Source organism: Schistocerca piceifrons, chromosome X (assembly GCF_021461385.2).
Source record: "Schistocerca piceifrons isolate TAMUIC-IGC-003096 chromosome X, iqSchPice1.1, whole genome shotgun sequence".
NCBI lineage: Eukaryota > Metazoa > Arthropoda > Insecta > Orthoptera > Acrididae > Schistocerca > Schistocerca piceifrons.
In genome coordinates, this window is record NC_060149.1 from 228934289 (window position 1) to 228946596 (window position 12308).

The following is a 12308-nucleotide window of genomic DNA, read 5'->3' on the forward strand; positions in this document are numbered from 1 at the left end:
TCTACCGTTGCAGGTGAGTAAATCCCTATACTTCTCAAATTGTGGTGGATTATTTATGACGAATTTGTGACATCACAGTTAAAATGCACAGCTCCTTTATGGAATTAACTGCTTCCAGTTGCTGACCTGCTATTTTGCAGCTAAATGATAAGGGATCTATCTTTCTATGTATTCGCAGCACATTACACTTGGTTAAATTGAGATTCAATTGTCATTCCCTGCACCATGCGTCAATTCGCTGCAGATCCTCCTGCATTTCAGTACAATTTTCCATTGTTACAACCTCTCGATACACCACAGCATCATCTGCAAAAATCCTCATTAAACTTCCGATGTCATCCACAAGGTCATTAATGTATATTGTGAATAGCAACGGTCCTATGACACTCCCCTGCGGCACACCTGAAATCACTCTTACTTCGGAAGACTTCTCTCCATTGAGAATGACATGCTGCGTTCTGTTATCTAGGAACTCTTCAATCCAATCACACAATTGGTCTGATAGTCCATATCCTCTTACTGTGTTCATTAAACACTGTGGGGAACTGTATCGAACGCCCTGCGGAAGTCTACCTGTGAACCAGTCTCTATGGCTCTCTGAGTCTCGAGGACGAATAGCGCGAGCTGGGTTTCACACGACCGTCTTTTTCGAAACCCATGCTGATTCCTACAGAGTTGATTTCTAGTCTCCAGAAAAGTCATTATACTCGAACATAATACGTGTACCAAAATTCTACAACTGATCGACGTTAGAGATATAGGTCTATAGTTCTGCACATCTTTTCGACGGCCCTTCTTGAAAACGGGGATGACCTGTGCCCTTTTCCAATCCTTTGGAACGCTACGCTCTTCTAGAGACCTACGGTACACCGCTGCAAGAATGGGGGCAAGTTCAAATGGCTCTGAGCACTATGCGACTTATCTTCTGAGGTCATCAGTCGCTCAGAACTTAGAACTAATTAAACCTAACTAACCTAAGGACATCACACACATCAATGCCCGAGGCAGGATTCGAACCTGCGACCGTAGCGGTCGCTCGGCTCCAGACTGTAGCGCCTAGAACCGCACGGCCACTCCGGCCGGCGGGGCAAGTTCCTTCACGTACACTGTGTAAAATCGGACTGATATCCCATCAGGTCCAGCGGCCATTTCTCGTTTGAGCGATTTTAATTATTTCTCTATCCCTCTGTCGTCTATTTCGATATCTACCATTTTGTCATATGTGCGACAATCTAGAGATGGAACTACAGTGCAGTCTTCCTCTGTGAAACAGCTTTGGAAAAAGACATTTAGTATTTCAGCCTTTAGTCTGTCATCCCCTGTTTCAGTACCATTTTGGTCACAGAGTGTCTGGACATTTTCTTTTGATCCACCTACCGCTTTGACCTCAGACCAAAATTTCTTAGGATTTTCTTCCAAGTCAGTACATAGAACTTTACTTTCGAATTCATTGAACGCCTCTCGCATAGCCCTCCTCACACTACATTTCGCTTCGCGTAATTTTTGTTTGTCTGCAAGGCTTTGGCTATGTTTATGTTTGCTGTGAAGTTCCCTTTGCTTCCGCAGCAGTTTTCTAACTCGGTTGTTGTACCACGGTGGCTCTTTACCATCTCTTACGATCTTGCTTGGCACATACTCATCTAACGCATATTGTAACATGGTTTTGAACTTTGTCCACTGATCCTCAACACTATCTGTACTTGAGACAAAACTTTTGTGTTGAGCCGTCAGGTACTCTGTAATCTGCTTTTTGTCACTTTTGCTAAACAGAAAAATCGTCCTACCTTTTTTTAATATTTCTATTTACGGCTGAAATCATCGATGCGTTAACCGCTTTATGATCGCTGATTCCCTGTTCTGTGTTAACTGTTTCAAATAGTTCGGGTCTGTTTGTCACCAGAAGATCTAATATGTTATTGCCACGAGTCGGTTCTCTGTTTAACTGCTCTAGGTAGTTTTCAGATAAAGCACTTAAAAAAATTTCACTGGATTCTTTGTCCCTGCCACCTGTTATGAACTTTTAAGTCTCCCAGTCTATATCCGACAAATTAAAATCTCCACCCAGAACTATAACATGGTGGGGAAATCTACTCGAAATATTTTCCAAATTATCCTTCAGGTGCTAAGCCACAACAAATGCTGAGCTAGGGGGCCTATAGAGACATCCAATTAACATGTCTGAGCCTGCTTTAACCGTGACCTTCACCCAAATTATATCATATTTTGGATCTCCGTCAATTTCCTTCGATACTATTGCACTTCTTATCGCTATAAACACGCTTCCCCCTTCACTGTCCAGCCTGTCTCTGCGGTATACATTCCAATCTGAGTTTAGGATTTCGTTACTGTTTACGTCTGGTTTCAGCCAACTTTCTGTTCCTAGTACTATATGGGCTTTGTGACCGTTTATTAATGAGAGCAGTTCTGGGACCTTTCTATAGACGCTCCTGCAATTTACTATTAGCAGATTAATATTGTTATTCCCTGTTGCATTTTGCCTACTCCTACCTTGCCGCGTCTCAGGAGGCGTCTTGTCGGGCCTAGGGAGGGAATTGTCTAGCCTAAAAAACCCCCATGTGCACTCCACACGTACTCCGCTACCCTTGTAGCCGCTTCCGGCGTGTAGTGCACGCCTGACCTATTCGGGGGGACCCTACATTTCTCCACCCGATAGCGGAGGTCGAGAAATTTGCACCCCAGATCTCCGCAGAAGCGTCTGAGCCTCTGGTTTAAGCCTTCCACTCGGCTCCAAACCAGAGGACCGCGATCGGTTCTGGGAACTATACTACAAATAGTTAGCTCTGATTCCACCCCGCGAGCGAGGCTTTCCGCCTTCACCAATTCCGCCAACCGCCTGTACGAACTGAGGATGACCTCTGAACCCTGACGGCGGTAGTCATTGGTGCCGACATGAGCAACAATTTGCAGTCGGGTGCACCCAGTGCTCTCTATCGCCGCCGGCAGGGCCTCCTCCACATCTCGGAATAGACCCTCCGGCAAGCAGACAGAGTGAAATACCTTTCCGCTATTTCCCTAAGCGGCTCCATCACCCGCCTAACGTTGGAGCTCCCAATAACTAATTAACCCCTCCCTCCGTGTGCCTGCTCGGACCTTGCTGAAGGAGTGGCCACATGTCCACTCACAGGTAGAGCGGGCGATGCCACACGGCCAGCCTCCACATTGACCCTCCGCCTCGTGCGCCGTGACTGCCGCTGAACCCGCCACTCCCCTTGGGGAGAGGGTGACCCAACCGCGCCCGGTACCCGCGAAGATGTCTTGACAGCAGGGACAGTGGGTGAAGCATGTAACACCTGGGGTGTACCATGCGACGCACCAGACTCCCCACTGCCGCTAACCTCCGAGGCAGCAGCCTGAAGACGGCTGACCGCGGCCATCAACACGTTCAGCTGTTCGCGAACAGTGGTCAGCTCATCCAGCGTCCGTACACAGCAGTCACACATCCTATACATCCTAAGAAATCAATTTACTGTAGAGAGTTAACCAACTTTTAACTAGACTGCTAATTCACTAAAGGCGGCTGAATGTTGACTAAACTGTGGTTGCTAGCCACTTCTTGTAGAAAACAATAAAAATAGCACTACCTGTCTCTGGACTGCTTTCAAAAACAGTTAATATTTTCTGCAGTGTCATTAATATCCAACATGAACAACAAGGGCCCCAACACACCTTCCTATGAAACATGGTGTCCCAGGAAGAATGGTTAATATTAAGGGAAATCACAGGAACGATCGTTTGAAGCAAAAAACTTCATACAGGCATTTGCCGTAATCCGAATGACTTTCGAGCCAGAACACATTTAATGTACATCGTTATTTATTTTCTGTATTCTTCAATAAATTGCCAGCTTCACTCATTTGCAACAGTTAGTAAATATAACATTATTAGTTTAACAAAGTATCAGCTCAAAAATATGTTTTATGACACATTAATCTCCAAGTATTATCGTACACGTCACATCACAGCTGATGCACGGTGTACAATCAGTGTTCGAGTATCCCAGCGCCAACTTCAATGCATTTGTTCACTTTTGGAGAACATGTTGTGTTAACTGTCACTGCCTCAGCATGTTCCCTAATGAGGGTAGCAGTGTCCATGATGCGACCATGTGGTTCATCTCTCGTACATATCTTTCGCTTGTACATCTGAGACTTCATCCAACTTTAAAGTCAAAAATCTAATGATGTAATAACTGGCGATCTTATGGGACAGTTAACTGGAGTACTACGACCAAACCAGCGACTAGGGAAGAGCGGCGGAGAAATTTTCTGATACGTCTGGTAAAATGAAGAGGGTCTACATAATGCTGGATGTACATTGCAGTTCCTTAGGCCAAGAGAACGCGCTCAAGCATTCAACACGCAAATCATTCGGTCTTGTTATTCGCTTTTCTAAACTGATTAAACCTATCACCATTTTACCGATCGTGTCACACCAGACAGTAATCGTAAAAAGAACTTGTAAATTGGGTTCCACTGTAACGTGCACTGGTGTCTAGTCACACTGCCCATAACAGAGAGACCGGCTTCAGCGCAGTGGCAACGGCCCAATTGCCACTTCATTATGAATTACCTCGAAGAAAACTGTCTATTGACACACAGTCAACATGGGTTTAGAAAACAGCGTTCCTGTGAAACACAACTGGCTCTTTATTCACATGAAGTGCTTAGTGCTATTGATAAGGGATTTCAGATCAATACCATATTTCTGGTTTTCCGGAAAGTTTTAGATACTGTACAATACAAGCGGCTTGTAATGAAATTGCATGTTTAAGGAATATCGTCTCAGTTATGTGACTGAATTTGTGATTTCCGTTACCAGATAGGACTGACAGAGTACATCGAAAAATTTCAAAGAAGGGCAGCGCGTTTTGTACTATCGCAAAATATTGGAGAGAGTGTCACAGAAATGATACAGAATTTTGGCTGGACATAATTAAAAGAAAGGCGTTTTTCGTAGAGACGGAATCTTCTCACGAAATTACAATCACCAACCATATCCTCCGAATGCGAAAATATTTTGTTGACATCGTCCCACAGGCAGAAACGATCATCACGGTAAAATAAGGGAAATCAGAGTTCGTACGGAAAGATATAGGTGTTTGTATTTTCTGCGCACTATAAGAGATTGAAATATTAGAGAATTTTGATGGTGGTTCGATTAGCCATCTGCCAGGCACTTAAATGTGATTTGCAGAGTCTCCTTGTGGATATAGATGTAGATTCTTTGCTGTGTGGGGCAAATTACCATTGCACTACGCAACACTTGCTTCACAACTCACTTACGCATCTATTATTCTGCCTTATTTGTCGACGTAGCTTGGCTGATGGCCAGCGCTGTCACTATAATACTCCGTGGAGGCCTCCATCCTACTTTCAGCGCTTACAATAAAGATTTATTACTTTTAGCAGAATTCTGGGTAGCGTCACTACGCAGTGTAGTAGGAGTAATACCTCCTATATTTTGGATACATCGGTTTCTCATTCAGAATGTTGTGTGCTTGTGACATGATCGTGTTACGTCTCACGTACGAACAGAAACGTCTACCAGCCCATGTCAGAATTCGACAGTGGCAGCATCAAGAACATTCGAAACTGTGGTTTATCGTTACCCGATATCACTACTTGCGTTGGTTGGCATCCCACGATTGTCACGCAGATATGGAATTAATGTGTTCAGTAGATTTTTATTCAGCGACATGAGGGATCGCAACAATCACATATGTCTGGAGCTCGTGGGACATGCATATTCATTCAGCTGTGCAGGATCACAAAGTAAAGTTACATGTCAAGAACCAGGAAATGGGTTTGCTTACTACACGACAAGTATCCACGCGGAGTGAGAGGTTACGTCTCGAGCACTGCGGACTATCAGTGCAGAAACCATTGCTGCTGCAACCCTTGACACATCAGCAGAGATAGGTAAGGTGGCAACACTGAACACAGGAGTGGCGCCATGACACTCTTTCTGCGTATACCATCATGGTTTTTCAGCATTCCCATCGCTGTCATACATGCTCCAATACCTGGTATCATGCTATTCAGGGCCAATGCGTAGAGGAAATGTCTACTTCTGGTTCTCATAGCCGGTAACTTGGACAGCAGCCCTTACATTTCCGATTCCATAAGGCCAGTGATATTGCCTTATATTTGTGGTCTCCAACAGCTGTCAGGTGTCAGGTGTCAGGTGTTGCAAGTATGAAGCAAGTAATGGTTTCCCATGAATTAGCATTTCAGCACATAACGTGTCATCTAGCACTGCAGCTGTTTCCTAGCTAGTGGAAGTGGAGCGTTCTGGTTTTGCACAGATATTAATTATACAACGAAACTAATTTTCGTTGAGAGACGAGCAGTAGAAAGAAAGAAGGAAAGTTCAATAGCCAATCATTCTGTTTTGCACAGCGTGGTCACCCAAGATATTAACTAAACAACGAAACTAGTCTTTGTACAACGAAGACGATGGAGACAAAACGGAACGTTGGGGCTCAAATCCTCAATGACGACAGTATGATTATGTACCGAATACTTCCTCAGTGGGAGAACGATGGGGAAGAAATTCGTCTGCATCTCATTCAAAGAATCGACCTGGAAATTGCTTGCATCGTTTCAAGTGAACCATAGACTATCTTAACCTGAATGGACAGATGATTTACTCGAACTCTATTTCTATTGGAAGGAGATCTACTATCTTAGCAGAAATAGCACTTTGCACACCTATTGTCAACATTAATAACTAATGCGCCATTTTAAGATACTCAGGGAAACTAGCAATGAAGTAATTACACAGGCCAAGAACAAACTGGTTTTTTTTATATCTAAGATTTTAGAACTGATTTTAGCTACAGTTGGGGCATTGAATCAAAAAGTGAAATCAGGCATCCTCTATCCGCTCTTATTTTTTTGATCATAGTTGTTTAAAATGCACTTCTACGTGAAATATGCATTTGTAACTCTGGTTTGTGCACTTCTAAATCACATGTACGAGGATTGGATCCTGTAGGTTTGCCCTATTGCCGGTCTGCTTTCTAATTAGTTCCAGGAATATCCACCAGATGGAGTTGGAGGTTATTTTGTGAGCTCTGACCGTACAGGTCTGAGCGAGATTGATGTTGCATGATAAGTTAGTTAGGAAACATCTATGCTGTAGTTTTTTGCACTAGTGTTGTTGAACAGAAATAATATAAGATGAACTTGAAGAAGTTACGTGAATCACCTTGATGTTTTTTGCTACATATGCAGAGAATAAACGCTGAAACGAAACCGACAACTTATTATTGACTTTGTAAAAACTTTTGCAATAAATCTGTAAAACTTGTACAGAACATTTACGATTGTGGACTACCGGGAAACGAAAACGTCTGAAACAAAAGCCACTCCAATACATGTTGTTTGTGAGGACTGTTGTTCTCCCACTGATACTAATAATGATGAGAGTGATTATGCGGGTATGGCATTAATTTCTCAGGGTTTAAATCGGGATTAACTAATAACTCACCAGAGATCTCAAGGGAAACTAGCAATGACGTAATTACACAGGCCAAGAACAAACTGTTTTTTTATATCTAAGATTTTAGAATTGATTTTAGCCACAGTTGGGGCATTGAATCAAAAAGCGAAATTAGCCTTCCTCTATCCACTCTTATTTTTTTGATCATTGTTGTCTAACATGCACTTCTACATGAAATGTGCACTTGTAACTCTGGTTTGTGCACTTCTAAATAACACGTACGAGGATTGGTTCCTGTAGGTTTACCCTATTGCCGGTCTGCTCTCTAATTAGTTCCAGGAATATCCACCAGATGGAGTTGGAGGTTATTGTGTGAGCTCTGGCCATACAGGGCTGACTGAGGATGATGTCACATGACAGTCCACTTAGGAAACAAGTATGCTTTAAGTTGCACTTGTGTTGCTGAACAGAAATAATGTAAGTTGAAGTAGAAGAAGTTGCGTAAATCACCTTGATGGTTTTTGCTACATATGCAGAGATGAAACGCCGAAAGGAAACCTAAAACTTATAATTGACTTTGTAAAGACTTTTGCAGTAAATCTGTAAAACTTGTACAGAACATTTACAATTGTGGACTATAGGGAAATAAAAACGTCTGAAACAAAGGCCCCTAGGATGCCTGTTGGTTGGGAGGACTTACCGTCAAAAGAAGCTTCTGAATTACTGGCTTCCAACAAAAATGTACTGGATCAAGGAACCAAAGTTACCTTTTAGCATACAATAGAAAAAGTATGCTACCCTTCTTGCTCTTTAAATGGTTCATTAGATGCAAAATGTCCATGATGATATTGAAATAACTGAAATAAATCTCTACTGTAACTACGTAATAGCTTTAGTACAACAGAACGTCAAGAGAAAATATCTTTTCCAAGATGTGATTAAACAATTTGTGGAATAAAGGTAAATACTCATCTTGTTTCAATGAGAAGTGGCAGCATTCGCATAATTTGGGCATGAATAGGTTCTCACATTTTTTACTACCCTGTGATGATACTATTTCTTAATATTACTTCTTGATTTATTTCACAATTAGTTTCTCACCCATAGTAAACCATAATACACAGTTTTTTCTTAGTGTCAACTTTTTACCAATCAACATGACAAAAAAATGTAGTCTCATCACCAAAACCTCTTTTTACACAGAAGGAGCCCATTTTCACATGATTGCTGATAACAACAACATTATGTACGATGTGTCACACACAAAATCTTAAAAGTCAACTCAGCTAACAACTATGTCCAATCTGATTTGGGATGCATACAGTTCTATATAACACAAATTGTTGTCCAAAATGTTCTAGAATTTCTTTGTGAAAATAATTATTACAACGACATCTGTTTTTAGAAACAGTGGTGATTTATGCAAAAATTACCTTTTTACGGTTACAAAAATGCGATTTGCAAAAGAAATTTTATATATTCCTGAAATAAAATTTAGAAATTTAAAAATACACCACGTCCAATGATTTGTTTACATATTGCAGTATTAAATTATTACGTCTAGCGGAAATGTTTCTGGTGAAGGTAACTGCAGTTTTTGAATACACTGAAGACTATGGTCTGATGAACAATCAATTACGATTTTCTACAGCTCATATAACATTTGGAATTTTGGTGAATACATGTGATATACGAAAGAAACTGTATATATGAAATGAAATCTAATAAAAAGCTTTAAAGTTAACAATTATTTTTAAATATAGACTTCTGTAAAGTGAAATCTGTAGGATGACCAGTTTTCATAATTTTATGTCTTCTTGGTTTAACTCGCACTAAAGAGGTAAATTTGGAAAAGAATACTATTACATAAATACTTCAAAGTATCGCCTACCTATATAAGAGTCGTAAATCTCATACTGTACGATCTAAATCGGTATAAATGTTAAACAAATGGATGTGGAATCGTATCTTTCGGTTTTGCCCAGGCTGTTGATCCAGGAAGCCCTTCATTTTTATTTTTTATACTCTCAAGAACACAATCTCGTGTTCTGCACGAAATTAGCGAACACCTGAGGAAATGGGTCTTCCTGAATGTGTTCTAGATGATTTTCTTGTTTTTGTACACAGCTCAGGGTAAGTTTGAAATTTGTACTAATACACAATGGTAACAAATTCAGTTCAATGTCAGCTGCTCCCTCAAGGGAAGTTAAAGAAGAACATAAAATCATAGCTTTGATCTTTGAGAAGATTAAGTCTCATAAACATCAATGGATGGTTTGTCTAGACTTATGAATGGTAAACTTTCTCCTTGGTTTGCAAAGTGCTTCTGGTGTCTTTGGAATAGCAGAGACAAAACACATTACTGTATTAGAGAAAATAATGGTCTAAGAGAGAAAACATGCACAGAGGGAGAAAGAATATCATTAACGACCCCTCAGTTGGACGAGAGAAAATCATCTTTCCTCCACTGCATATCAAGTTGGGCTTTTTGATGCGATTTGTAAAGGCTTTTGATAAGAACGGGTCACGTTTTGCATACATAGGGAAAAATATTTGAGGAGGTGAGTACGGATAAATTAAAGCGGGAATATTTGACGTCCCACAAATAAGGCAACTCTGCATATGAAAACTGCGGAGGTCCGCTACCAAGGAAGATCGGATATGCACGTGGTGCAGTTTACTGCTGGAATTTAAAAATGGACCGCTCCCTAATACACTCAAGAATGTCATAGAAAAGAAGCTTCCTAAATGTTGAGGGACTAGACGTTTTCATCAGTGACTTTTTTATTTAGTATAGAATAATATTTATATAATACAATAGTAAAACTATTGTTTCATATTTATCCATGGACTCACATTATAACAGTATAACAAATAAATCACTAAAATCTTGTATTTTAGAATTTTCAGCTCCTTGGTAAATATTAATGAAATGTTTGAATTCAAGGGATTAAATTCTCAGAAAATCAGCTCAAAACACTCTGGTGTTATGCAAATAAATAGCACTTTATACGAATATTAATGCAATCTTTTTCACTCAAGGTTAGTTAATGCAATTATTGTAAGCAACATAAAAGTTGGAGCATTTTAAACATTTCATAGGATTTTTAGCCAGCTCATTGTTACACTGATAATAATGTGTGTCTTCCCTCGTGAGTATTAACTTTTGCTCTGTGGTCTGTGGTAATGAAGGTTAGAATGTAACGAACATTGAATCAGAATTATTACAAAGGGTCACTGTCTTACTTGAAAGGGCAGGGTAGAAAGAAAATGGTACCGCCCTAGGTGGCCGAGCGGTTCCAGGCGCTACAGTCTGGAACCGCGCGACCGCTACGGTCGCAGGTTCGGATCCTGCCTCGGTCATGGATGTGTGTGTTGTCCTTAGGTTAGTAAGGTTCAAGTAGTTCTGAGTTCTAGTGGACTGATGACCTCAGAAGTTAAGTCCCATAGTGCTCAGACCCATTTGAACCAAAGACATTGGTCATAACCTTGTTCGAGGAGCCATAACATCCTTTGCATGAAATGAGTTAGAGATACATCAGGAAATGTTAATCTTCCTGAACGAGAGTCCAGCGTTTCCGTGCATGTGTCACGACGCACATAAAATACAATTTGGACTCCAGATGTGCTGCAGATATTGTTTATTATCTGTTGTTTGATTCTGCTGAAAGAACAAGTTTTGGGAAGCACTCGAACATGTTGGGTTGGCTACACCAAAATTGGCTACCTTACGTGAACCGGTCAATGCGAAGGCCCTCGTGATAAAATAAAACGTTATAAACTACACAGAGGGCATCCACCGCATTCACCAAATTTCATCACTAAAACCCAGCGAGGTGACGAAGTGGGATGACCCACAAGTCACAGTTAAGAGACCAGTTGTTTGTATCTCAGTCAGTCCATCCACGTATAGGTTTCCTGCAGCCTTCCAAGCATAAGCATAGACTGGATAATGATGAGAAAGAAACCTAAATGTAAATGCAATTACTGAGATTAGAACCACTGCCCTCCTGACTGTGAGTCCTGGGTCTTCCCACTTCGCCACCTCGCTGGGTTTGTTCTTTTGTCTAAAGATAGGAGTATTCTCATACACAGAAATATGGAAGTGATTGCGCATGCGCATGCGCGCGTCTCTCTCTCTCTGTGTGTGTGTGTGTGTGTGTGTGTGTGTGTGTGTGTGTGCCTAACGCGACAAAGGAAAAAACAGCTTCCAGTCATCACAGAACGGCGAAATACAGGTTCTGTGCCGTTTTCAGAGGAATCTTATACCATTGTCCCTGAAAAATATTGGGAACGTCAGGTAGTGATGATGGAAGTGAGTAGTGATCACGTACACTTCATTCCCAATTTGACGATGAAGGCTCAAAAATGCTGAGATCTGTCACTGTGGTGGCCAGGGGAGATGCGACAACTCAATCTCTTGGTCACAAACCAGTCCTGGACTATATGAGCTGTGCGAACAGGAACCATGTCTTCTTGGAACACAGCATCTACATCTACATGATTACTCTTCTGTTCACAAAAAAGTGCCTGGCAGAGGGTTCAATGAACCACCTTCAAGCTGTCTCTTTACCGTTCTACTCTCGAACGGAGCGCGGGAAAACGAGCACTTAAATTTTTCTGTGCGATCCCTGATTTCTCTTAATTTATCCTGATGATCATTTTTCCCTATGTAGGTGGGTGCCAAGAGCATGTTTTCACAATCGGAGGAGAAAACTGGTGATTGAAACTTCTTGAGAAGATCCCATCGCAACGAAAAGTGCCTTTGTTTTAACAATTGCCACTCCAATTCACGTATCATGTCTGCGGCACTATCTCTCCAACTTCACGGTAATACAAAACGA